Genomic DNA, 27,773 nt, shown 5'->3' on the forward strand with positions numbered 1-27,773 from the left:
TACTGCTCCCCAGTCCCGGACCCCAAGGCCCTCTGGCAAGATGCCTTCCAACAACGGTGGGACAATGTCGATGTGTACGCCTTTCCCCCGTTCTGTCTGATGAGGAGGGTCCTCAACAAGACCAGAACATCGGTCAATCTCTCGATGACCTTGATAGCTCCGCTATGGCATCATGCAGAGTGGTTTCCGGACCTTCTGCAGCTCCTCACGGAGATCCCGAGGGAGCTCCCTCCACGTCACGAGCTACTCAAACAACCACACTCCAACATCTTCCACAAAGCCGTAGCTTCGCTTCGACTTCACGCCTGGAGACTATCCAGCATCTCCTCACAGAGAGAGGATTTTCGCAACAGGTTGCGGAAAGGATGTCTGGCCACCTGCGCAGGTCATCCGCAGGAGTCTACCAGGCGAAGTGGCGAGTTTTCTGTGGTTGGTGTCGTGGAAGGGGTATCTCTCCCCTCGATGCCACTTTACTAGCAATAGCGGAGTTCCTTGTGTATCTGCGGGAAGAAATACGCCTTTCAGTCTCGGCAGTGAAAGGCTATCGCTCAGCCGTAAGTCTTGCCTTCAGGCTCAAAGGAGTGGACATTTCCTCCTCGCTGGAACTGTCTCTTCTCATACGGAGTTACGAACTTACTTGCCCTCAGTCGGAAGTGAGACCTCCTCCTTGGAATGTGGTTCGAGTCCTCAGGTCTCTCAAGAGGCTTCCCTACGAACCATTACGCCAGGCTTCTGATCGCCACCTTACCTGGAAGATGGTGTTCCTGCTAGCTTTGGCCTCGGCCAAGCGAGTCAGCGAACTGCATGGTCTCTCTTACGACGTCGCCCATTCAAGGGGATGAGGGGAGGTAACGTTCAGCTTCGTCCCTAAGTTTGTTGCTAAGACTCAGAACCCGGGAGTGCCGGACCCTAGGTTCGACTCCTTCCAGGTTTCGAGTCTTTGTTCTGTAACAGACCATCTCCTACTGTGCCCAGTCAGGAGTCTGAGGTTGTATCTTAAAAGAACAGCTGCAGTCCGCCCCCAGGTGTGAGCCTTGTTTGTTAGCACCGGGGAAACGAAGAGGAGGGTCACCAGGAATACCATCTCGGCCTCGATCCGCAAGGTGATCCATCTGGCCTTGAGTTCTGACCCTCCTCCGTCACGGCGCCCTAGGGCGCATGATGTTAAGGGCGTGGCTACGTCCCTGGCCTTCAAGAAGAACTTTTCGGTGACGCAGGTCCTGCAAGCTGGGGTGTGGAAGCGTCAGACCACCTTCACAGCCCACTACCTGCAAGACGTGACACACAGGAGGCTCGATACGTTCTCTATCGGCCCTGTGGTGGCTGCACAACAGCTGGTCTAACCTCAGGCTCCTAATTGGACAAATAGCAGAAGGTTGAGGGCATCGTTACCCGGTTTTAGTCTGTGTGAATGAAAAGATCTGTTTGGCCCTTTTCTTTTCTTCATCCTCTCCTCCCTTGGAGAAAAACAGCATCCTGGGTCCTTTGCACAGCTGACCTCGAACCTCTGCAGGTAAGCCATGCTTCCTTGTGTTCCTAGTATTAAGTTGTAATACTGTCATGTCCTCATACCCTGACGAGGTGGTATTGGGTAAGTCCTAGCCTAGATTTCCATCTAAAGAACTCCAGGTCAACTTCCTAGGACGTGTCACTGCTCACCTTCACACACAACTTAACTTACGTAGGCCGCAGCAGCCCCTCAGCTGCCTGCGAGGCGCAGGGGCCCCAACCCTTGAGTTGCTCTATGAACTCGGGTACGGGGCCCCCGGGCAAGCCAAAGCCAGTATGGCAGGGGACTCACCTCCCTTCCTAAGGGTTAAGTCACCCCTTGTAAATAGCGTGGTTTGTATTCAGTTACGGAACAAATGACAAATTCGTAGATAATTTGTATTTTTCCTAACGATACAAACCTTAGCTATTTACAGTTATGTGCCCGCCAGCCCTGTCCCCCAAGATAAGTCCTACCTCTTAAGTAAAGTGAGCTAATCACCGGTGTGTGTGAGGGGGAGGGGTAGCTAGCTACCCCTCCCTAGCTCCCCGCTAACTAGCGGTGGGGTAGGAAACCCTCGTTAAAACTTTATGGCTCGTCATTTCAGCTAAGCCGAAGTAATTACCCCATGTAAATAGCTAAGGTTTGTATCGTTAGGAAAAATACAAATTATCTACAAATTTGTCATTTTACATCCTTAATTACTGTATACTCTATAGCTAGCACTGCCGGGTATGCCGACAAGACCTAGCTAGACCGGCAACATGCCGGCTGAACTACTGTATAGGTTATACAGATAGCCAGTATATCTCAGTATAGAATATACTGCAGATAGAAAACTACTATATATCTTATACTAGTAGTTATTTCCAATTTATTTTGGATATCCAACTCGGGCATTTGCTAAGCCTAATCCTATATTGAATGAATATGATTTCTTCAATATCCTGATTAGAAATTAGTTTTAAGATTACCCTACAATATTAAATACTTCCCTTTATAGCTTACTATCCTAAGCTATTCTGTTGTAGATGACATTTACATGTTGATTATCAAAGAAATAATCCCTTGTATACTCATTTGGTTTTCCTTTCTTTACAGGAGGAACACCAGATATCTTGTGCTGCAGTCCTCTGCAAGGCCAAGAGTAAGTACTTTTACTGTCATAATACTTGCAGGTTGCATGCCCCCTGCAATATCATTTCCGGATCCCTACATTATTGGAACCCACAGGTTTGCAATATATGTCGGACATTAATGTCTCAAGGTTTTGAAAATCCCAAGTCTACGGAGACTAGGGATACAGCTCAATATAAATTATGCAACTAGGTGAGAGGCTTCCAAAAGATCTCTCCGGGACCTTTCCTACCCAATGATAGGATGCGTAAGCTACTATTTCCAAAGGCAAGCGAGGAAATAGTAGTGCCTCAGGAGCCAACTACATCCCCTGACGGCCAGAAAACCTTTGGGATTGAGGGCAAGAAGTGCCCCAAGGTAGAAGAGATAAATGTTGTTTGTTCCGTAACCGAAATACAAACCATGCTATTTACATTGGGTTTACCTTTTGGCGTAGCTGAAATGACGAGCCAATAGTTTTTAATGAGGGTTAACTACCCCCGCGCTAGTTAGCGGGGATTGGGGAAGGGATAGCTTGCTACCCCCCCCCCCCCCACACACCGGTGATTTGCTTCACTTCACTTTTGGCTCTGGCGATGAACAGACGTGTCTGTCCATCGTCCTCGTTGACAGCCTTAATCTTTTTTTTTGCTTTTTCTTTCAGTTTGTGTGTGTGTGTTTTGAAGTTGGCCTCACCCTTTTTGTTCACTATGCGCAAGTGCCCTGGAATTGCCGGCCGCCCTTGTGGTACTTTTATGTCGGCGGTGGACACAGATCCGTAACCTACCACTAAAAATCACTCCGCAGGGACCCTAGGGAGTAAAGGGTTGGACAACCCCACCTGCAACGTTTTTCTCTAATCTTGAAAAGCCTTACACCCCCAATTTTCAAACTACCACTATCCGAGAAATGATGGCCCTCTACTACTACCACCATCATCCTTACCCTATCCACATCTTTTTCTACTACTAAAAACCTTTCAAATTTCCATTAATGCAATCACCTTAGAAATTTTACAGATCACCTACGGGCCAACCAAGGGAAAGGCCCGTGCCAACAAGTGTTGGCTTTAATACCCCAAGAAGAAGAACAAGAAGAAGATCCTCACACCCTTTGCCCGCAGTGTTGAGGCCGACGGTGTGATAAAGAGAATACGTGTAGGGAGTGCAGGGAGTGGTCTGCCTCCCAGTGGGAGAGGTTTGGCCGCCGGCGTAAGAAGAAGTCCAAGAGAGACCGGTCTCCTTCCGGGGTTGCCTTTAAGGAGGAAGGCTCTCGGGACTCTTCTTTCGCCGCCCAAACCTCCTCCGAAGCTCCCCCTCGCTCGGCTCCTAAGGAGAGGCTGCCGAGTGGGAGCGCAGGCCCTATTTCTGTTTCCCGACCTTGGATTGGGGGAGAGGGCGTCGCCTCCCATAGCGGGGCGGTTCCTCCTCCTCCTCCGGGGAGGTTGTTGCTAATGAATCTTTGTCTAATGATGATCTTTTTCAGATTTGGGCTTCCCTGGGGCTTAAGGGCCTGCCCTCCAGGGTAGCCCTGATTGACCTTGTCCAGTTGGGGGCCGCTGTTAAGCAGTCGCCGGTGATAGCAGAGGTAGATCATCTGTCTATCGTCGACATCGTGGTGACAGAGGCTTCCGACGGGTCGGGTCAATCCTCTGCAGGTACTGTTGTGGATGATGGTGCTGACGGCTCTCCTCCCCCTTCCGTACATCCTTCGAACGGGGAAGGGAGTCCCGCGGGCTCTTCTGCTGCCAAGCCTCCCTCTAAGGGGAGTGCTTTGACTGAGACTCCCCTTCGGAGGACTGATGGTCCTGACGATCTTCATCGTGGCCGCCTTCGCCGTAAGGCTCACCGTCCGCTGCGCCGCAAGGGCCTCCCGTCTCCCTATAAGGGTGCTAAGAGGCGCGTTTTTTAATCTTCGCCTCCTTCCTCCGAGGGGGACTCTCCTCGTTGTAAGCAGCCTGCAGCTCCAGCTTCCTTAGACCTCTCTGGAGATCGGTCTCCTACGCCTTACAGACCTTCAGCTTCTGGTGCAGATGTCCAGCAGCCTGACCTCGTCACCCGACGGGCAACGGTCCCTTCGGGGCAAAGGGATTCTTCCCTTGCGTGTCAGGGTTCCCCTGCGCGCCCCTCTGCAGTGTTAAGGCACAGGCGCTCTCCTGCTCGTCAGCGCTCTCCTGTTCGTCAGCGATCTCCTGTTCGCCAGCGCTTTCCTGATGATCGCCCCACTTCTCGCCAGCGCTCTCCTGAGGACATCCTTCAGCCTGTTGTTGCTGTTGAGTGCCCAGCGCGCCAGCGTTCCCCTGCTCGCCCTTCTGCAGTGTTAGCGCACAGGCGCTCTTCTGACCGTCAGCGCTCTCCTGTTCGTCAGCGCGCTTCTGATGACCATCGCCCCTCTGCTCGCCAGCGCCCTCCTGTGGACTCCGAATATCCTGCGGTTCTTGTTGTGCGCCCTGCGCGCCATCAGTCTCCTGAGCGCTCTAATTTGGCCAAGGACTCTTCTCCTCGCCCTCGCGATCCTGTTCGTCAGCCTGTTCCTGCGCAACATTCCTCGCGTTCTCCAGCGCGTACTTCCAAAATGCCTGTACGCCCACGCGCCCATGCGCCACCTGTTCCTGTGCCCGTTCGTGAGCGTTCGCCTCTGCGCCCCGCGCCGGCAGTTCCCTCACAGGATTCCACGCGTCGCCCTCTTGCTCGCCAGCGATCACAGACGCATCAACATTCGCCTGCTCGTCAGCGATCTCCTGCGCGTCAACGGTCCCCAGCGCGTCAGCGATCACCTGAACATCGACGATCTCCAGACCGCCTGCTTGACCTATCGCCTGCGCGCAAGCATTCTCCAACGCGCCGTCGCCCAGAGGATCTGGAGGAACATGGGTCGCCTTCTGTTAGCTCGCCCTCGCGCGGTCGTTCGCATACGCGGTCTACGCGCTATCGCTCGCCAACACGCCACCATGCGCCAGCGCGCCATTGCTCGCCTACGCGCCAGCGTTCATCAGCGCACCGCCGATCGCCTGCTCGCAATCGCTCTCCCACGCGCTACAGGTCTCCTGAACAACGTTGTCAGCGGTCATCGGAGCGTTCTCGTTCGCCCGCGCGTCAACGCGCTCCCTCGCCGACGCGCCACCGCGTTCGTTCACCAGCTCGCCCACGCGCTCGTTCGCCTGTACGCCCTCGCGCCCACTCGCCTGCGCGACCGCTCGCGCCCACTCGCCTGCGCGACCGCTCGCCTGCGCGCGACCACCGTTCGCGTCGGATTTCGCAGCCCGTGACAGCAGCAGGAACGCGTGTCGCCAGACCGCACTCAGGATCGCCTCCACCAAAGCGCAGGACTCTTGTGCAGGATAGGGAAAACACTTCAGAGAGGTCAGTGCAACTTTCTTCCCCTTTTCTTTTTCAGGCAGGTCCAGTGGTGTCCACTCCGAAGGATCGCCCGATCCCCTTCCCTCCAGCGAGGATTTTGGACTCTGTGTCCGTGGAGCGGCAGACTTGGTTTGGTCCTCTGATGTGGGTGTTAGTGAAGGCTATGAAGCCGGCACTCGCCGATCAAGGACACAAGCCAACGGCTGCCTCGCCCCCGCTGAAGAGAAGGAGAGGAGTGGACTTCGTGGTGACTTCCCCCAGGGAGAAGTTGGTTCCTAAGAGGTCTGTCAGGAAGGCCCCATCCCCTTCGCAGGCGTTTTCTCCTTCTCCCGTGGACGAGGCTTTTCCGTCCTCGGGTGAATCCAGTGAGGTGATAGTCTCCCCCTCGGCACCAAGGGGGGAGCCTTCTCCTCATGGAGGAGAATCGTCTCGCGCGGAAGGTGCTCTCCGAACCTCTTTGTTGGGATCCTGTATCCCTCCCAGGAGGGAATCCAAGAACTCCAAGACAATCCCGAAGTCGTCTTCAAGGATTTGCCAGGAACCCGCTGCTCCCCGGGAGAACGTCCACGCTTCGCCCCAGGAAGAGATTCCGGGGACGGGAGACTTAGCTGCCAGTCCGCAAGGAGGAGACCAGCAGGAGTCTGAGCATGCCTTCTAGCAGGTCCTGAGCCTGATGAGGCAACTCAACAGGTTCATGGACCCCGTGATCGCCCCCCGAGAAGGCAAGGACACGGTCCTGGACCAGGTGTTCGATGTTCAGAAGCCCCCTAAGACCAGTGCGGCTCTGCCCTGGTGTCGGGGGTTGAAGAGTGCCAGAGCCAGGGCTAATGCCCAACTCGCGACTCTTGCTTCCTCCAGTCGTTCCTCTGCCGGGAACAAACTCATCCCACCTCCTCGTCTCCAGCAGAGGAGGTATTTTGAGATCTTGGGTGAGTCTAGTCTCGCTCTTCCTCTCCATCATTCCGTAGAAGAGCTTGCTAAGGGAGTTCCTCTTGAGAAGCTCTCCGCCCGGCAGGTGACGTTCTCGGCGTCGGAGATCCTGAGCCATGAGAAGGTCGCGAAGTGCGCCATGCAGGCCACTTCGTGGCTGGATATATGGCTAGGAACTCTGGGCATCCTATTGCGCTCCGAGGACTTGTCTAAGGAGACCAATAGGAAGGCCCTGGAGACCTTGTTACTCTCGGGCACCCGCTCCATCGAGTTCCTGGCACACCAGGTCACCACCCTGTGGGCCAACTCGGTATTGAAGCGGCGCGATGCGGTGACCGAGAAGTTCCACCCGAAGGTCCCCGCCGTGGATGTCTGTAGGCTCAGACATGCTTCCCTCCTTGGGGAGAATCTGTTGGAGCCACAGGATATAGAACGAACGGCTGAGAGATGGAGGAAATCTACCCAGGACTCCCTCCTCCATAGGGCCCTTACAGCTCGGCCCTATAAGCCTCCAGCTCCGCAGCAACAGCAGCAGCAGCCTCGCAAGGCACCGAAGCAGGCACCGGCAGCTAAGAAAGTGGTGTCTAAGCCCCAGCCCTTTCCAGCCAAGGTCAAGAGGGGCGGTAAGTCCTCCAGGGGAGGCAAGACTCTTAGAGGGAGCGGCCGCGGCCGCAAACACTAGGAGTGGCAATCCCCCCGCGTGTCCACCGGTGGGGGGATGCCTTCGACGTTGCGTGCACAGGTGGTAGCCACACGGGGCCGATGCTTGGACGGTTTCTGTGATCGGCCAAGGCTATCGCGTCCCGTTCATAACATCTCAACCTCCCCTGACAGCGAATCCAGTGTCGTTGAGCTCCTATGCCATGGGATCAGTAAAGGGGCTAGCCCTTCGGGCAGAAGTCGAGACCATGCTCAAGAAGGATGCTCTCCAGGAGGTCGTCGATGGCTCCCCAGGCTTCTTCAGTCGACTCTTTCTTGTAAAGAAGGCGTCTGGAGGCTGAAGACCTGTCATCGACCTCTCGGCTCTGAACGGGTTTGTCAAGCAAACTCGGTTCAGCATGGAGACAGCGGACACGGTCAGACTTGCGGTGAGACCTCTAGACTTCATGTGCACACTGGATCTAAAGGACGCGTACTTCCAGATCCCAATCCATCCGTCTTCCAGGAAGTACTTGAGATTCTGCCTAGACGACAAGATCTACCAGTTCAAGGTGCTGTGTTTCGGTCTCTCCACAGCACCTCAGGTGTTCACCAGAGTGTTCACCCTGATTTCATCTTGGGCGCACAGGAACGGCATCCGTCTCCTTCGTTATCCGGACGACTGGCTGATCCTAGCAGACTCGGAGTCGACCCTTCTTCGGCACCGAGACAGGCTTCTGGGTCTTTGCCAGGATCTGAGGATCGTGGTAAACCTCGAGAAGTCCTCTCTGCAGCCGTCCCAACGACTGGTTTATCTAGGTATGTTGATAGACACCAATCTCCACAAAGCCTTTCCATCAGACGACAGGATAGCAAGGCTGAGGAGGGTGGCGGAACCCTTCCTCAGGCGAGAAGAGCTTCCCGCCCAATCGTGGTTGCGTCTCTTAGGTCACCTGTCCTCCCTGGCTCGTCTGGTTCCAAACGGCCACCTCAGGATGAGATCCCTGCAGTGGCGGCTCAAGTCCCGGTGGAATCAAGGATCCGATTCCCCGGACGTACAGGTCCCGATAGGATCTTTGGAACGGACGGACCTGTGGTGGTGGCTGGTCAACGAGAACCTGCGAAAGGGAGTGAGTCTTCTCGTCCTCCCCCGGAATTGACACTGTTTTCGGACGCGTCAAAAGAAGGGTGGGGGGCGCACGTTCTGAACCAGAGGACCTCAGGCCTGTGGTCAGAATCAGAAAAGTGCCTGCACATCAACCTGCTAGAGTTGAAGGCCGTCTTTCTGGCTCTTCAACAGTTCCAACGGACCCTGGCGGGACACTCCGTGGTGGTGATGAGCGACAACACCACGGTAGTGGCTTATATCAACAAGCAGGGAGGTACTTTTTCGCAGCAGCTATCCCATCTTGCAGTAGAGATTCTGAGGTGGACCGAAGTCCACTCGATAACAATATCAGCTCGCTTCATTCCTGGCAAGAGGAATGTGCTCGCCGACAGTCTGAGCAGGGCTTCGCAGATAGTGAGTACCGAGTGGTCTTTGGATCCTCAGATAGCCAACAAAGTCTTGACTTTGTGGGGTTCCCCGACTGTGGACCTGTTCGCGACAGCGTTGAATTTCAAGCTGCCTCTGTACTGCTCCCCAGTCCCGGACCCCAAGGCTCTCTGGCAAGATGCTTTCCACCAACGGTGGGACAACATCGACGTGTACGCCTTCCCATCGTTCTGTCTGATGAGAAGGGTGCTCAACAGGACCAGACTATCGGGTAACTATGGCATCACGCGGAATGGTTCCCGGACCTTCTGCAGCTCCTGACGGAGCTCCCGAGAGAACTTCCTCCTCGACGCGAGCTTCTCAGACAACCCCACTCCAACATCCCTCACAAGGCTGTGGCCTCGCTTCGGCTTCACGCCTGGAGACTGTCCAGCGTCTCCTCACGGAGAGAGGCTTTTCGCAACAGGTTGCGGAGAGAATGTCTCGGCACCTGCGAAAGTCCTCTGAGGGAGTCTACCAGGCGAAGTGGAGAGTCTTTTGTGGTTGGTGTCGTGGAAGGGGTATCTCTCCACTCGATGCCACTATTCCAGCAATAGCGGAGTTCCTCGTATATCTGCGGGAGGAAATGCGCCTTTCTGTCTCGGCAGTGAAAGGCTATCGCTCAGCCTTAAGCTTGGCTTTCAGGCTGAAAGGTGTGGACATTTCTTCCTCGCTAGAACTCTCTCTACTCATACGTAGCTATGAGCTTACCTGCCCCCAGTCGGAAGTGAGACCTCCTCCTTGGAACGTGGTTCGGGTCCTCAGGGCTCTTAAGAGACGCCCTTCGAACCATTACGCCAGGCCTCCGATCGCCACCTGTCTTGGAAGACGGCTTTCCTGCTCGCTTTGGCTTCGGCCAAGCGAGTTAGTGAACTTCATGGTCTCTCGTACGACATCGCCCATTCAAGGGGATGGGGGGAGGTAACGTTCAGGTTCGTCCCTGAGTTTGTTGCCAAGACTCAGAATCCTGGAGTGCCGGATCCATGGTTCGACTCTTTCAGGATCGCGAGTCTCCGTTCTGTAATAAGCGACCCAGACCAGCTGGTACTATGTCCAGTGAGGTGTCTGAGGTACTACTTGAAGAGAACAGCTGCAGTCCGTCCTCAAGTGCGAGCATTGTTTGTAAGCACAGGCAGGACGAAGAGGAGGGTCACCAGGAACACCATCTCGGCTTGGATTCGAAGGGTTATCCACCACGCCTGGAATCCAGAACCTCCTCCGTCACGTCGCCCGAGGGCACACGATATCAGGGGCGTTGCTACGTCCCTGGCCTTCAAGAGAAACTTCTCTGTGACGCATGTGTTTCAAGCTGGGGTCTGGAAGCGTCAGACGACCTTCACAGCCCACTACCTGCAGGACGTGACCCACAGGAGCCTCGATACGTTTTCTATCGGCCCTGTGGTGGCTGCACAACAGCTGGTCTAACCTCAGGCTCCTTTATGGACAAGTAGCAGTAGGTTGAGGGCGTTGTTACCCGGTTTTAGTATGTGTGAATGAAAGAGTATGTCTGACCCTTACTTCTTTCTTCATTCTCCCCTCTCTTTGGGAAGCAGCATCCTGGTCTTCGCATAGCTGACCTCGACCTCTGCAGGTAACCCATGCTTCCTTGTGCTCCTAGTATTAAGCTTAATACTGTCGCGTCCCCCATACCCTGACGAGGTGGTATTGGGAACGTCCTATCCTAGATTCCTATTTAAAGGTCTCAAGGTCAACTTCATAGGACGAGTCACACTTTCCTCCACACACAACTTATGTAGGCCACTCGTTCCTAGCGATGCAAGGAACTTGTGAGGTGCAGGGGCTCCTTCTCTCAAGTGCTACTCACTGGGAGGCAGAGTCCCCGGGCAAAGCCAAAGTCAGTAAGGCTGGGGACTTTCCACCCTTCCTAAGGGGTAAGTCACCCAATGTAAATAGCGTGGTTTGTATTTCGGTTACGGAACAAATGACAAATTCGGAGATAATTTGTATTTTTCCTAACCATACAAACCTTAGCTATTTACACATATTTGCTGGCCAGCCCTGGCCCCCAAGTCAAGTCCTACCTCTAAGTGAAGTGAAGCAAATCACCAGTCTGTGTGGGGGGAGGGGTAGCAAGCTATCCCTTCCCCTACCCCCGCTAACTAGCGCGGGGGTAGTTAACCCTCGTTAAAAACTATTGGCTCGTCATTTCAGCTACGGCGAAAGGTAAACCCAATGTAAATAGCTAAGGTTTGAATGGTTAGGAAAAATACAAATTATCTCCGAATTTGTCATGTCGGAATTTCCTCCGCCTATGCCGGCTATAGAGCCATCGATGTCAACATCTTTGTCTTCTACCCCTCTATTGGATAATGTGGTACAATTATGTATCCAACTGAAGAATCAGATAGAAAAGCAGGAAGTAAAACCCAAGATAGAGCCTCGTAAAGCTTCTCTTGTCGCTTCCCACGGGTCAGTCAAACGACCCATGAATCAAGACCTTCCAACATGCTCCATAACCAATCCCTGGAGGTTTGCGGAGCAGATGTCAATTTCAAATGGCAATCTCTACATCTCAGAGAAAATAGGTGCGGTTCTTTTGGACAAAATTCAATTTTGGCCAAGCTTTGATGCTTTCCCTAGTTGTTGGGTCCGACTGAAGTATGAACCAAAGTCAGAAAAAGGAAAGGAACCAAAGGAGGTCATGATTCTTGACCATGATAAGGCACAGGCTATCCTCTCAGGCAGTCTGAAAAGGGCGGGTTATTCAGAAACGAAGGTATTCTCACTGAATAACAGACACCCTTCCTTTCTTGCTCCTACTTCACTCTCATTCCCCTTTATGGGGAAGGCATTTACTTCTGTTGTCAAAGCTGTAGAGGCGGGTGAGCCATGTCCCACACTCGATGAGTGCAAGCCTTTGTCACCAGCTTTTCTCGGACAGGAAAAGGATTGGAAGGAAGTCCATTTGACATTTTCAGTAGGAAAATTAGACAAGGATGTCGCAAGTCGACAATTCAATGTATGTCTCCCTAAATTGTCGGATTTGCTCTTGTTTAATGAACACGAGTCAAAGGAGAGATTTGCGACATCCCTTTCTCTACAAAACTACATAGAGTTGTGTTCAACCTACGAAAACACCCCAGACATGCTCATGGTCATAGCCAAAATGCATATGGCTACCTTGCTAAAGGACCTTTACGCCTTTGTGAAGGCTAGGAGAGCATGTAGAGTTTGTGTTCGCTGCTGCAACAGTGAAACACGAAACAAGGAAGCTAATATCTTCCAACATCTGGGGTAAAGACCTCTTCCCACAAGAGGTCATTAAGGAAGTAATTAAGAACGCCACCATGGAGAACATAGGTCTTCTCCAAAAATGGGGCATTCCTTCAAAGATAAAATCTTTTGTGGTTGTGGGTCCCCAACCTAAAAAGAAGATCGAAAATGCTGGAAATATCCGGGCTGCTCAACAACAGCCCACTATTCCAGTGACCACGGTGCTACAGGCAGATGGTCAAAAGTCTAAGATTACTGACTACTCGAAGCATAAAGACGCTTCGGCTAGGAGGAACTTTCCCTCAGGATTGCAGGGCCTTCGATCCTTCGGTCCAACGCCTATTCAAGATGAGCCATTGATGGGAAACAGAAATGTCCCAACCATCATTTCCTCACCTTCTCCTACAGTTCAAAACCCTCCTGGAGAAGTATACCTGAGAGCTATAGAGCATACAGGTGGTAAGAAAACTATAGCTCATCGAGTTCCAGGGAAGGCTGTTTTGTGTTCACGAGAAGGACTCAAGATATCAATGAATCATTCTGAACTTGTTGCCACTCAACAAGTTCATAAAAAACAGCAAGTTCTGAATGTTAATCCTTCTGAACATATGGACCTTGTTCCAATTAGGGGTGTTCGTAGTCTTGTCAGACCTGAAAGGTGTACTTCGGAACCTTCCAGTCAACCACCCCCCTTCCTCCTATCTAGAATTCATGTTACAGAGAGTAACATTCATCCTAGGAAAGATACGTGTCGGACTCACAGTCCTAAGTATCTTCAAGGGATTGACGAACTTAGTCATATCAAAGTCAAGCCTAGAAATAGTTCAGGTATTAATATACCTGATCGAGAGGCTGGAGTGGGCAGCACCCGAAGTGTCAGGCCAATGTGCATTCAAAGAGATGACCCGGTTCCCGGGACATCACGGATGCAAGATAAGCTTCTAGAAGTCTCGACTTTCTCCAGCTCTGGGGTTTCGATGGTTAAAAAACCATCGAAGCCCTCAGTCACATCAACTCTCCTTTCCTTTGGGAATATAAAAGGAGCTAGCGAGGTTTGTCAAGAGACTCGGGTAATCAGTCAGATTTCCAAAATGCCAACATGGAAAAGTGCTAAACTTTCCCCAGTTCGCAATAGTGACAGACCTGGTGCTAAGGGCACACCGGAAAGATGCGTTAAGAGCTTGGAGAAAACACCCATCAAACGCTTGAAGACATAAAAAAAGACTGAGATCGGTCCCTCTTTAATCGCTTCTCTATCAAAAATTAGAGCACGAAAGTCCCAAGACTCTGCTGGTCGATGACTGGTCTCCAGCCTCCAGACGCCTTCTTTACAAGAAAGAGTCGACTGTAGAAGCCTGGGGACCCGTCGACGACCTCTTGGAGAGTGTCCTTCTTCAACATGGTCTCGACTTCTGCCCAAAGGGCTTGCCCTCTTGCCGATCCCATGGCAAGAGAGCTCAACGACACTGGATTCGCTGTCAGGGGAGGAAGAGATGTTATGAACGGGACGCGAAATCCTTGGCTGATCACGGAGATCGTCCAGGAATCGGCCCCGAGTTGCTGCCACCTGTCCGAGCAACTTTGAAGGGATCCCCCCCACTGGTGGACGTGCATGGGGACTGCCAATCTCAGCGTTTGCGGCCTCGGCCACTCCCCCTAGGATTTTTGCCTCCCCTGGAGGACTTCTTGCCTTTCCTGTCCTTGACGGGAAAGGGCTGTTTGAACACCGCTGCCTTTGCTGCTACTGCCGGCTTTGCCGTCTTTGCAGGGCGAGGTTGTTGAGGTGCTGGAGGCTTATAGGGCTTTGATGTTAAAGCCCTCTGGAGGAGGGAGTCCTAGTTGGACTTCCTCTACCTCTCAGCCTATCGGCCCTGTGGTGGTTTAAACCTCAGGCTCCTTAATGGACAAGTAGCAGAGGGTTGAGGGCATTGTTACCCAGTTTTAGTCTGCATGAAAGAAAAGATATGTCTGGCCCTTATTCTTTTCTTCATCCTCCCCTCTCTTGGGGAAAGCAGCATCCTGGGTTCTCTGCATAGCTGACCTCAAACCACTGCAGGTAAACCATGTTTCCTTGTGTTCCTAGTATTAAGTTAATACTGTCGCGTCCCCATACCCTGACGAGGTGGTATTGGGAGAGTCCTAGCCTAAAGTTTCCATCTAAAGAACTTCAGGTCAACTTCCTAGGACGAGTCACACTTTTTTCCTTCACACACAGCTTACGTAGGCCGCAGCCCTTGCAAAGCAAGGTGCGAGCAAGGTGCAAGGACTCTTTATTGTTGAGTGCTGACACACTCAGATAATGAGTCCCCGGGCAAAGCCAAAAGCCAGCATGGCTGGGACTTACTCCACCCTTCCTAAGGGTTAAGTCACCCACTTTAAATAGCGTGGTTTGTATTCCAGTTACGGAACAAATGACAAATTCAGAGATAATTTGTATTTTTCCTAACTATACATACCTTAGCTATTTAATCAAACTTGCCCGCCAGCCCTGTCCCCCATGAAGTCCTACCTCTAAGCAAAGTGAGCTTACAACACAGGTGTGTGAGGGGGGGAGGGTAGCTAACTACCCTCCCTACCCCACCGCTAACTAGCGGTGGGGTAGTAAACCCTCGATAAAATTTTAATGGCTCGTCCTTTCAGCTACGCCGAAAGTAATTACCCACTTTAAATAGCTAAGGTTTGTATAGTTAGGAAAAATACCAACTATCTCCAAATTTGTCATGTTTGTTTTTAATGTCAAAACTCTTGAGCTTATATTCCTACAATGTTTAATGCTGGTCTCTTACCCTCCACCAAGGGTGTGAATCAGCTACATATACATCCACCGGCTAAGTTAAATATTTAAAAATGATATTTTATCAAAATAAATTTTTGAATTTACTTACCCAGTGGATATATAATTAATACCCCCCTTCCGCCCCTCTAGAGAACCTATGGGCTGAGAAGAACTGGAGAATTTGGGAATAGTGATAGTATCCTGCCGTGTGGTGGCGCTAGTGTACACCCAGCAACCCAGCACTGTGATTGCCCGCGAGTTTTGAATCTGCTGACCGTCGGAGACGTTAGCTACATATATATCCACCGGGTAAGTACTGTATATTCAAAAATTTATTTTAATATGAAAATATCATTTTTCTAGTTCTTTATATGTGAAGTTGGCCTCTGCGATCATGCGCACCTGCCCTGGGTTTCCCGACTGACCCTGTGGAACATTCATGTCTCCAGTCGAGACTGATCCTCACGCCCTTTGTCCTTGTAGGGGCCAACGGTGTGATAGCAACAACAAGTGTAGTGAGTGTAGGGAGTGGTCTACTTCCCAGTGGGAGAGGTTTTCGCGACGACGGAAGAAGTCCAAACGGGATTTTTCTCCTTCGAAGGTTGCTTTGAAAGGAGAAAACCCAAGGCCTCTTCTTCCGTTGCCCAAACCTCCTCCGAAGCATCCACTCGGTCGGTCTCTTTCGAGAGACCGTCGAGTGGTAGCGTAGACCGATGTATTGTTTACCAACCTTGGGACTCGAGAGATGACGTTGCTTCCCCTAGCGAAGCAGCTCCACCTCTCCCCCCGGAGGAGGATATGTCATTAACCTCCCTTTTCCAGCTTTGGTCCTCCTTGGGGCTTACGGGTTCGCCCTCCAAGGAGGTTTTGCTTAACTTCATCCGATTGAGTGCCACTGTCAAGCAGTCGTCGTCACCGTCAGAGGTTGATCCTCTGTCTCTTGTTGACGTTGTGGTATCAGAGGTATCCAATGCGGTATCACCCATCACCTCTGCCTCTCCAAACTCTACGGTAGCTGACGGCTTAGTTTCTCCCGTTCCTGTTCAACCTACGAGGGAGAAACTAAGTCCATCGTCAGTCTCTCCTGCTAGTGTTTCTTCCACTCGGGGGAGTTCACTTACAGAGACTTCTCTTCGTAGGACTCCAGGTCAGCTTGCTGATCCAACGGCCCCCAGAGGGCGCATTCGTCGGAAGGCTCGCTTCCCTCTTCGCCTTAGAGACCTTCCTTCACCTGCGGTGAGGAGGCGCCTCTTTGGTTCAACATCTTCGATGCAGTCCACTGCTGAGGAGCCTCGAGACCAATCATCCATCACTGCTCCTGCACTGGTCCTGGACCTTTCTGCAGATTGTTCGCGATCTCCTTCGGTGGAAGGTTGTCCTTTTAAAGGACACGTCGACCATCCATCCGACAGACCTGCCGACCTGCTGTCACCATTTCTACAGGGGCCTAACAAGGCTCCACCAAAGCACGCTATTATGCGCCAACCACATACGCGCTACACGCCAACGAGACCTGACGAACGCTCCTTAGTAGCTCGTCAGGCCCTATCACTAAACCCTAATACAGGGCCTCATGCGCATATGCGCCCATGTTCTCCTGCGCACCAGGTCTTGCTTGGGCGCCCTGCGTTTACGCGCTAACATTCTCCTACGCGCCCGCACCCAGCTCCGGGCCAAAACTCACCTGCGCACCAGCGCGCAAACCACCGGCGCGCCATCAACTTCCAGCGCAATGGCGCTCTCCCACGCACCATCAGTCTCCTGCCCGCATGCATACGCACCCAACATCCAACTCCCCTGCGCACCATGCTACGCATCATCATACGCGCTAGGAAAAACCTGCGTGCCAACGATCTACTGAAAGTAGTACCTCTGGGAAGTCAGCAATGCTGGCTTCTCCCACGCTCCAACCATTACCATCGCGCCAACCAGTACCATCGTGCCAGCGCTCACCTGCGCGCCAGTGCTCACCTGCGCGCCAGCGCTCACCTGTGCGCCAGCCTTCTCCAGCCCGCATCTGTAAGGATACGTGCGCGCTCCCTGCGCACGCTCGCCCATCCTCTCCAAAGGATGTGCGCCAACATTCTCTCGCACTCCCGCGCGACTCACATGATTCAACTGCGCGCTAGCGCGCTAAGGATTTTTCTCATGCGCGCTCCCTACAGCTGATATAGATGCGAGCGAACTCTCTCCCGTGCGCCCGCGCACTCAACGTGGTAATCCTGCGCGCCCGCGCGCGAATACTCTCCTGCACGCGCGCACGAATACTCTCCCTCATGCGCGTGCACGCCAACAGTCTCCCGCGCGTGAACCCCGTTATTCCCCCTCGCGTGAGCGCCATTATTCTCCCTCGCACGAGCGTCAAGATCCTCCCGCGCGCCAGACTATTGAACGACGCACGGCAAGGTCGCCATCGCCTCATTCCCCTCCCCGCAAGCGCATACCACCGCGCATTGTAGGAGAAGGGAAACACCCAGAGGGGTCCAGGACCCCAAAGCCACCACAGGCAAACCTACCAATGATGGGGACTCCTCCCAGGGATCCTTCAATCCCTGTCCCTTCAAGGGGTATGTCTGACAGCGCGTCTGTCAGCCACCAGCCCTGGTTTGGTACACTGATCAGAGCCGTAAAGCAGGCTCTCAAGCCTGTCTTCTCCGAATTGGGACACAGAACCATGACTCCTTCTACTCCTTTGAAGAGAAAAAGAGGAGTTCCAGACGTGGTCACTTCCCCAAGGGCGAAACTGACTCCATGCAGACCTTCGAGGCAGGTTCCTTCTTTTCCTCAGACTGCCTCTCCTTCCCTTTCGGACGAAGATATCCCGTCCCTAAGGGAATCACGCGAAGAGAGACTTTCCCCCATCGCACCAATGGGGGAAACGTCTCTTCGCACCGAGGGGTGTACTCAGTCGGGAATGGAAAGGAACATGCCACCCTCGTCAATGTTGGAGTCCTACATCCTTCCGAGGAAGGAATCTAAGGACTCCAAAACATTGCCGAAGTCCTTTACTAGGACTATGATGGAGCCAGCTAGCTACTCAGGGAATGTCCGCGACTCTCCCCAAGAAGAGCCTTTGGGGATAGAAGGAGACTTCGCTGCAAGTCCTATAGCAGGAGGAGACCAGCAAGAGTCAGAACATGCATTTTGGCAAGTTCTGACTCTAATGAGGGCTCTCAACGGGTTTTCCGACCCAGAGATCCCTCCTCGAGAGGGCAAAGACACGGTCTTGGACCGTGTCTTTGGTACTCAGAAACCCTCCAAGACCAGTGCAGCACTGCCCTGGTCTCAAGGGGTTAAGAGTACCAGGGACAAGATCTCACAACAGCTCTCCGAGATGGCCTCCTCCAACCGTTCTGGTGCCACCAACAAGCTCCTCCCACCTCCTCGCCTACAGCAGAGGAGGTACTTCGAGATCCTTGAGGAGCCTTGTTTAGCTCTTCCTCTTCACCACTCGCTGGAAGAGCTAACTAGGGAAGTCCCGGCAGGTCTTGTTCTCGGCAACCGAGATCCTCAACCAGGAGAAAGTTGCGAAGTGTGCTATACAAGCCACTTCATAGCTCGATATCTGGTTGGTGACCTTAGGTATCCTGATACGTTCTGAGGACTTCTCCAAAGAACGTACCAGGAAAGCTATGGAAACCTTCCTTCTCTCAGGTACTCGCAAGATCGAGTTTCTGGCCCACCAAGTCTTGAACTTGTGGGCAAATACCATCCTGAAATGTCGGGATGCAGTAGCTGAGAGATTCCATCAGAAGGTCCCTAGCACCGAGATCAATAGATTCAGACATTTATCCCTAGAGGGATCCATCTTGTTCGAGCCTAAGGATGTGGAACATGCCGCTGAGAGGTGGAGGAAGTCTCATCAAGACTCCCTCCTTCATAGAGCTTTAACATCCAAGCCCTATAAGCCTCCAGCACCACAGCAGTCCCGTCCAGTCAAGACCACTAAGACGACAACAGCAGTGAAAACCTTGGTGTCTAAGCCCTTTCCTGTCAAAGAAAGGAAAGGCTATAAGTCCTCCAGGGGAGGCAAGAATCCTAGAGGGAGCAGCCGAGGCCGCAAACGCTAGGATAGGCAGTCCCCCTGCATGTCCACCAGTGGGGGGATGGCTACAAAGTTGCTCAAACAGGTGGAAGCAACTCGGGGCCGATTCCTGGACAATCTCCGTGATCAGTCTAGGATATCGCGTCCCGTTTATAACATCTCTACCTCCCCTGACGACGAATCCAGTGTCATTGAACTCCCTTGCCATGGGATCGGCAAGGGGGCAAGCCCTTTTGGGCAGAAACCCAGACCCTGTTGAAGAAGGCGCTCTCCAAGAGGTCCTCGACGGATCTCCAGGCTTCTTCAGTCGACTTTCTTGTAAAGAAGGCGTCTGGAGGCTGGAGACCAGTCATCGACCTCTCAGCTCTGAACAAGTTTGTCAAACAAACTCCGTTCAGCATGGAGACGTCGGACACGGTCATACTAGCAGGAAGACCTCAAGACTTCATGTGCACACTGGACCTAAAGGACGCGTACTTCCAGATCCCAGTCCATCCGTCTTCAAGGAAGTACTTAAGATTCAACCTAGACAACAGAAAGTACCAGTTCAAGGTGCTGTGCTTCGGTTTCTCCACAGCACCACAAGTCTTCACCAGAGTGTTCACCCTAGTATCATCTTGGGCACACAGGATTGGCGTCCGTCTCCTCCGTTATCTGGACGACTGGTTAATCCTAGCAGCCTCGGTGTCAACCCTTCTTCAACACCGAGACAAACTTCTGAGACTGCCAAGTTCTGGGGATCATGGTAAATCTCGAGAAGTCTTCACTGCTTCCCAATCAAAGACTGGTATACCTAGGCATGATTATAGACACCACTCTCCACAAAGCCTTCACATCAGACGACAGGATAGCAAGGCTGAGGAAGGTCGCAAGACCTTTTCTCAGACGAGAAGAACTTATAGCCCAATCGTGGTTACGTCTCCTCGGTCACCTTTCATCGCTGGCCCTTCTAGTTCCCATTGGTCGCCTCAGGATGAGATCCCTCCAGTACGACTCAAGTGCCGGTGGAATCAAGCGTACGACTCCCCGGACATCCAGATCCCCATGGGACCTGCGGAACTGACAGATCTGCAGTGGTGGGTGGCAGACGAGAACCTACGAAAAGGTGTGGATCTCCTCGTCCTCCCCATGGATTTGATGTTGTTTGCGGACGCTTCAAAAAAAGGGTGTGGGGCCCACGTGCTGCACCACACGACCTCAGGCTTCTTGTCAGAGTCAGAAAAGTACCTCCACATAAATCTTCTAAAGATGAAGGCTGTCTTTCTGGCCCTTCAACAGTTCCAACAGTACCTGGCAAGTCACTCTGTGGTGGTGATGAGCGACAACACCACAGTAGTGGCCTACATCAACAAACAAGGAGGTACTTTATCGCAGCAACTATCCCATCTAGCAGTGGAGATACTGAGATGGGCCAAAATTCACTCGATACCACTATCGGCACGCTTCATTCCGGGCAAAAGGAATTTGCTCGCCGACAACCTGAGCAGAGCATCTCAGATAGTGAGTACCGAGTGGTCTTTGGATCATCTAGTAGCCAACAAAGTCCTGACTTCGTGGGGTTCTCCGACTGTGAACCTCTTTGCAACGGCCCTGAACTTCAGGCTCCCGCTGTACTGTTCCTAAGTCCCAGACCCCAAGGCTCTCTGGCAAGATTCTTTCCAACAAAGGTGGGACAACATCGACATTTACGCCTTTTCCCCGTTCTGTCTGATGAGGCTGGTACTCAACAAGACCAGAACATCGGTCAATCTTTAAATGACCCTCATAGCTCCGCTATGGCATCACGCAGAATGGTTCCTGGACCTTCTGCAACTCCTAACGGAGCCACTAAGAGAACTCCCTCCACGACACAATCTACTCAAACAACCACATGCCAACATCTTCCACAAAGCCGTAGGTTCACTACGGCTTCACGCCTGGAGACTATCCAGCATCTCCTCTCTGAGAGAGGATTTTCGCAACAAGTTGCGATCAAGATGTCTGGACACCTGCGAAAGTCTTCAGCAGCAGTCTACCAGGCAAAGTGGAAAGTCTTCTGTGGTTGGTGTCGTAGAAGGGGTATCTCTCTACTCGATGCCACTATTCCAACAATAGCGGAGTTCCTTGTGTATTTGTGTGAAAAAATGCGCCTTTCAGTCTCGGCAGTGAAAGCCTTAAGTCTCGCCTTCAGGCTGAAAGGAATGGACATTTCCTCATCGCTAGAACTTTCTCTACTCGTACGGAGTTATGAACTTACCAGCCCTCAGTCAGAAGTGAGACCTCCACCATGGAACGTGGTTCGAGTTCTCAGGTCTCTTAAGAGACCTCCCTATGAACCATTACACCAGGCATCAGATCGCCACCTAACCTTGAAGACGGTATTCCTGCTAGCTTTAGCCTCGGCCAAGTGAGTCAGCGAATTTCGTGGTCTCTCGTATGACATTGCCCATTCAAGGGGATGGGGGGAGGTAATGTTCAGCTTCGTCCCTGAGTTTATTGCTAAGACTCAGAATCCATGAGTAGCGGATCCTCAATTCAACTCCTTCCGGATTTCTAGTCTCCGTACTGTAAGAGATGACCCAGACCATCTGTTACTATGCCCAGTAAGGAGCTTGAGGCTGTACTTCAAAAGAACAGCCGCAGCCCGTCCTCGTGTGCCAGCACTATTCGTCAGCACAGGAAGGGCTTAGAGGAGGGTCACCAAGAAAACCATCTCTGCATGGATTCGCAGGGTCATTGACCTGGCACTGAATCCACACCCTCCTCTGTCACGTTGAAATAGAAAAAAATGGTTTGTATCTAGGAAAACTTAAATGGTTTGTGGCTATGAAACAAATAGTAATTTTTTGTATTATTATTAGAAACTTAATTTTGATTATCCCTCTGTGCCTTTTTCCAAAAAAATACTTTTATTCGTTATTATCTCATTTCCAGGTATTGATAGCTACATAATCCAGGTATTGACAGCAGCCCCTACACTCAGTAGGGAGTGTAAGGGAGAGAGAATTAGGATATTCTCTAGAGAGATTAGAGTATTGCCTGTTGCTAGTGTGTAGTGGTCTGTTTAACTGTTATAACTGAAGGTCTGCAATGACTCATGGATGCCTTCATCGTCAAACTGATAAGGGGTAACTTGGAAAAGAGATTTTGATGATAGGGAATCCTGCCGATTGGAGATCTGAGACTCCTGCTGAAAATAAAAAAGGTTTATGGTGACTGAGTTTTCCATATTCATGATATGAGTGAGATGACGGACAAGAATTGAATTATGGTATGTTAGAGTCCTGCTGTGGCGGGATGTTGCAAAACAACCCCCACACCCTTGATCACACTAACTGAAAAATGTCTCCTCAACACATACTTTCCCCTTACGTTATCATAAACTGGACTCTACAAAAGGACAAACAAAACAAAACATACCCTTAATACTATATTTCTTAAAACTAAAACGCTCAACATAAATAATCCACAATCAAATTATCAACACTTAAATATATATAATAACCGTATACCATTCAAATAAATCACCCAAAAAACCTAACAAACTTAATATTAAACTTCACACCAAATATACAATAACCACTATTCAAATAATCAACAAAACCCCTAACAAAACTTAAATCAACTGCACACCAACACCCAAATAAATATCTGTGTTCATATATATTTTATAGACACCAACACTGTCTATACACACAAGCCAACTGTCTTTTATGGCACAACACCACTATATGAAACCCGAAGACTATCTTAAATTTCCATAACGGCCTTAACTCCTCGGGGTCATGGGTGTCATCGTCGTCGATATCATCATCATCATCATACTAAATCGTAATTCACAGGCCTAGGTCATCAACAGTTCAGCAATCCAATAAAACAGTCCAAACGAAATCGTAATACAGGCCAAGTCATCAACAATACATCCACTTTCTGAAAAACTTTGGTCTCTCCAAAGGAGGAATCACGGCCTGCCAAAATAAAAAAGAAAAACACTTATGAACACTCCTAACTAACTGAACTATCGCACTATAATCAAAGATAAATAATAAATTGTTCCTATCATTCACAATCACTACAAGCAAAGATAAACAAAACTGTACTTACTCAGAAAATAAAAAAACACTTCCACGCTGGTCGAAAAATATATATAATCCAGCGTTCACACAACTGCCTTAAGCTGCAGTCAAATAAAAAAAGCATTCGCTCCGAAACATTCACCACTGTCGTAACCTAACTAAAAACATAAACAAACAATCTCATTTGTACCAACAGTCTTTCCCACTACAAACAATCATTCGCTAAATACCACTTGTTCTTCGGCGCGCACCGCGGGCACACAAACACACAAACACACACTCGCGCGATCTAGCAAAACTAAAGCAAATGAAATTCTCTCTCTCTCTCTCTCTCTCTCTCTCTCTCTCTCTCTCTCTCTCTCTCTCTCTCTCTCTCTCTCTCTCTCTCTCTCTCTCTCGGGATTTGGCAAAAAACAAAAATTAAAATAAAACAAAAATAAATCCTCCACATTCCTCCCCCCTTACTTTGCCAAATCCTTCTCACACAACACTTACATTATTTTTTCATAACCCAGTCGCAGTCGGGAACGGGACCTCTACTCCGAGTAACTGGGCCCCCATATACTCTCTCATTCACTTCTTCCTTATCACAATCATTCGCTACATTAACACTATTCCTATCTAAATCCCTATCATCTAATATATCATGTACAATCATATCTACCTCGTTCTCATCTGGCCCTATAATTACACTCATTTCTGTAAACAGTTCATCCATTTCATCAAAAACATTCTCAACTTTAGTAAAAGATTCATTCATGCTACTAATCATTCTCCTATCTCTCACTCTCGCATTCGTCATCCTTTCTTTTACATCACCTAAGGAAAAGCCACACACACTATAGGTATCATTCATACTCAGCCATGATTCATCTGTATTAACACATTTATCTTCCATACACACTTGCACATTTACACCCTTGTCATACTTATTTCTATTCTCACTTTTACTTATAAAATTTCCCCTTCTTTCATCTTTACTTAAAGCTCTTGTATTCTTCCTTTTCTTATATTCTACTAACACCAACTGTTTACCTTCCAGACCTAAGTCCTCATACATACTAGGTTCACCCTTGTTCCTTTTCAACCATTTACTCATCCCATTCTCTTGGATATACTCAGGTACCTCTTTCCATTTACGCAACTGGTTGTGGTGGGCCCTAATTTTTTCCACAATACCACCCACACACAACTTACCCAAAACGTAACTTAATCCACTCGAACCAACTTCTAACACCTCATAGGGACCTTCAAATTTATCACGCACCTTATTTACATTCATTCTACCCTTTTCAATTACTTCTTTCATCACTCTCTCACCAACTTTAAAGCTTTCAAACCTCTTATTTGCTTTCCTCCACACATCTCTATCATCCTCCGACACACCCAACCTCGGTCTTATTATCTTTTTAAAATTTAACACAACCTTACATGGAGACATACCCGTACTCTTATGCACTGTTGCATTGTAAGCCCACAACGCTCTACCAACATACAAATCCCAATCATTATCACATGTACTCATCATTCGCAAAATTTCAGTTAATGTTCTTACAGTCCTTTCAGCCAACCCATTCGCACTTGGCATATAAGGAGTCGAATACACATGTTCAATACCCCATTCTCTTAACATCTGCTCAAACTCCCATCCAACAAACTCAGGGCGATTATCACTTAACATTCTCACAGGCTTACACACACACATCGGCAACATCATTTGACCAACCATTCTTGCAACAGTCTCACTCCGTTTATCCTTGATGGGTATTGCATAGGTAAATTTACTCATGTGATCAACCATAACAATCATTCCCACATGTCTTCTCGCAGTCACAGGCAACGAAACACAATCAATCACAAACATCTCAAATGGTTCTTTCATACGTAATCTCAAAACAGGCGGATTAGCATGCACTCTCTGATACTTCCCTTTCTGGCAATCTTCACACGTAGTCGCTACATCCTTACATATCTGACTCAACCCAGGTGTAAACAATCTCTCACGCATGCATTCCCATAATTTATTCTTACCCATATTCCCATATCTGTCATGCACTAACATACACATACTTACTGCTGCATGCATTGGAAACACAGGAACATATATATCTTAATCCATTCCTTTATGTAGAAAATAAACAATATTCTTACACACAATAAGTCTCTTACTAACTTTCTTATACACCTCTAAATCAGACGGCCATTCTTCTACCTCAATACTATTCAACATACATTCACGTAACCTTTTAATTTCCTCACATTCATCTTGCATTTCTTCCACCTCCTCTTTAGTCAGTAGATCATCCTCACTCCTCGTAATATCAACCATGCCAACAAAATTCGCCATAAATACACTATTATCTTCTATCACAACTACTTCACATCCATTCTTCAGAAGCAAACCACTACCAATATCAACTGATAAATCATGCAATCTTAAAAAGTCAATTCCTATCAAAAAACAACTAGGCATCTCATTCTCTCCCATTACAATAAAATTATGTTCCACCTCCATACTTCCCAGTTTTACTTTCAAACGCACTTCTTCCCAAACTAGCAAACTTCCTTTACCTATCCCATGAATTCTCACACTCGTACATTGCCGTTTCACTTCCCAATTGTACCGCTCTATTTCCTTGATAACAGACATATTCACTAATGACACTTGCGCACCTGTATCAATTAAACTACAGTATTCATTATCATTTATACCCACATACGTCATCATTCTTCCTTTTACACCATGCATACAAATGTTTACTCTCCTATCAATAGGGTCATCCTTATCACACCCATGGTCATCTTCGCTATCTTCTATGCTCATACCAATCTGATTCAAATCACTCGGACAATCCTCCTTCCTCAACAACTTGCAACATCTTTCATTACATTGTAATCTCAATATATACTCCCTTTCAGTCTCTTTATTTGCTCGGTACTGCATCGGACGATTCCACCCAAAATACAAATAAACAGTGACACCATATAACATACTTACTACCAACAATACTTTTGATAACAATTCACCCTCAAGCATACTATCCTCCTCCTTATATGCCATTTCTTTCGATACTTCATTCCTAACACTCATTCTAAGCTCATCTATACTAGCAGGTATATCCCTATTCAAACCCTTCAATTTAAACTTATTTAACCCACACAAAATACATTTATACACCATGTCATCCCCTTCAAAACTTTTTACCACCACTAAATCTTCCGGCAACCTTTCAAAATTACTATCATTCTCGCTACTCTCTTCTATCTTACCATGCATTCTTGACATCGCATCTGCTATCACGTTCTTACTCCCAGGTACATATTCTAGCTTAAAGTCAAATTCATTCAAATCCTCTATTGTCCTCGCAACCCTAGCATTCAAAGACACTTTTCTAATCATGTACACTAGGGGCTGATGGTCAGTACGCACAATAAATTTCACACCATACAAAAATACCTTCAACGCTTTCACGCAAAACCTTATCGCAGCCAACTCCCTTTCAATCGTGGAATACTTTCGCTCAGCCTTATTAAATGCTTTACTTACATACGCTATCACTCTCAACTGTTCATCTCCATTTATTCTTTGCATTTGAACCAAGCACCCACCCATACTAATCCCACTAGCATCCGTATATAACTCTAGCATACTCGCATGTTCACTATAATCGGGAAAGGCCAAAGTGACGTCTCTCGCAGCCTCTTCTTTCAAGCTTTCAAATGCTTCAATCATACGCTCATCCCATTTCAGTCTCGTACTATTTCTCTTACCTGTCCACTCATTCAAAGGCTTCCCTATTCCCGAACAATCTCTGACAAACTTCCGACCAAATTCAATTAACCCAAGAAAACCTCTCAACTCACGCACCGTATGAGGACGTGGAAACTCTCTCACCTTACTCACAAACTTTTCACTCTTCCTTATACCCGATTCACTCACCACATGCCCAAGAAATTCCACCTCCCCGGCCAACCATGTACACTTTTCAAGCTTAACTTTCACACCAACTTCTATCAACCGTTCTAATACTGCTCCAAGCAACTGCATGTGTTCCTCAACAGTCTCACTAGCAATCAAAATATCATCAATAGAAACAGTCACCTTCTGTCTATCAAACCCAACCAAAACTACATTCATTGCCCTCTGGAAGGCAGCAGGCGCATTAGCAAGGCCAAAACTTAATCTTTTAAACTGATAATGACAATTTCTACTTGAAAATGCCGTAATGGGCCTGCTCCCCTCTGCCAGAGGCATCTGGTAATAGCCCCTAACTAAATCTAACTTTGTAAAAACTTTCATACCATGCATCTTATACACACAGTCAGATTTAGTTAGGGGCTATTACCAGATGCCTCTGGCAGAGGGGAGCAGGCCCATTACGGCATTTTCAAGTAGAAATTGTCATTATCAGTTTAAAAGATTAAGTTTTGGCCTTGCTAAAAACAAAACAAAAATTAAAATAAAACAAAAATAAATCCTCCACACTGCGATCAAGGGAAAAACTGTATTGAGGTGTTGTATTAAGTAAAGTGCAGTATTTTTCATATTTTCCCATCAATGTGATGTCAACACTTCTGAAAGCTCACAGAAACTTT

At 49.3% G+C, this 27,773-nt stretch overlaps 1 protein-coding gene across 2 annotated transcripts in view; it reads left to right on the top strand.

Moving 5' to 3' along the window:
- The window catches only part of LOC137620805 (zinc finger protein 135-like), a 116,129-nt gene that overhangs the window by 47,334 nt on the left and 41,022 nt on the right, over positions 1-27,773 (top strand). The gene's annotated exons all lie outside the window — the stretch shown is intronic.

This window comes from Palaemon carinicauda, chromosome 27 (assembly GCF_036898095.1).
Source record: "Palaemon carinicauda isolate YSFRI2023 chromosome 27, ASM3689809v2, whole genome shotgun sequence".
NCBI lineage: Eukaryota > Metazoa > Arthropoda > Malacostraca > Decapoda > Palaemonidae > Palaemon > Palaemon carinicauda.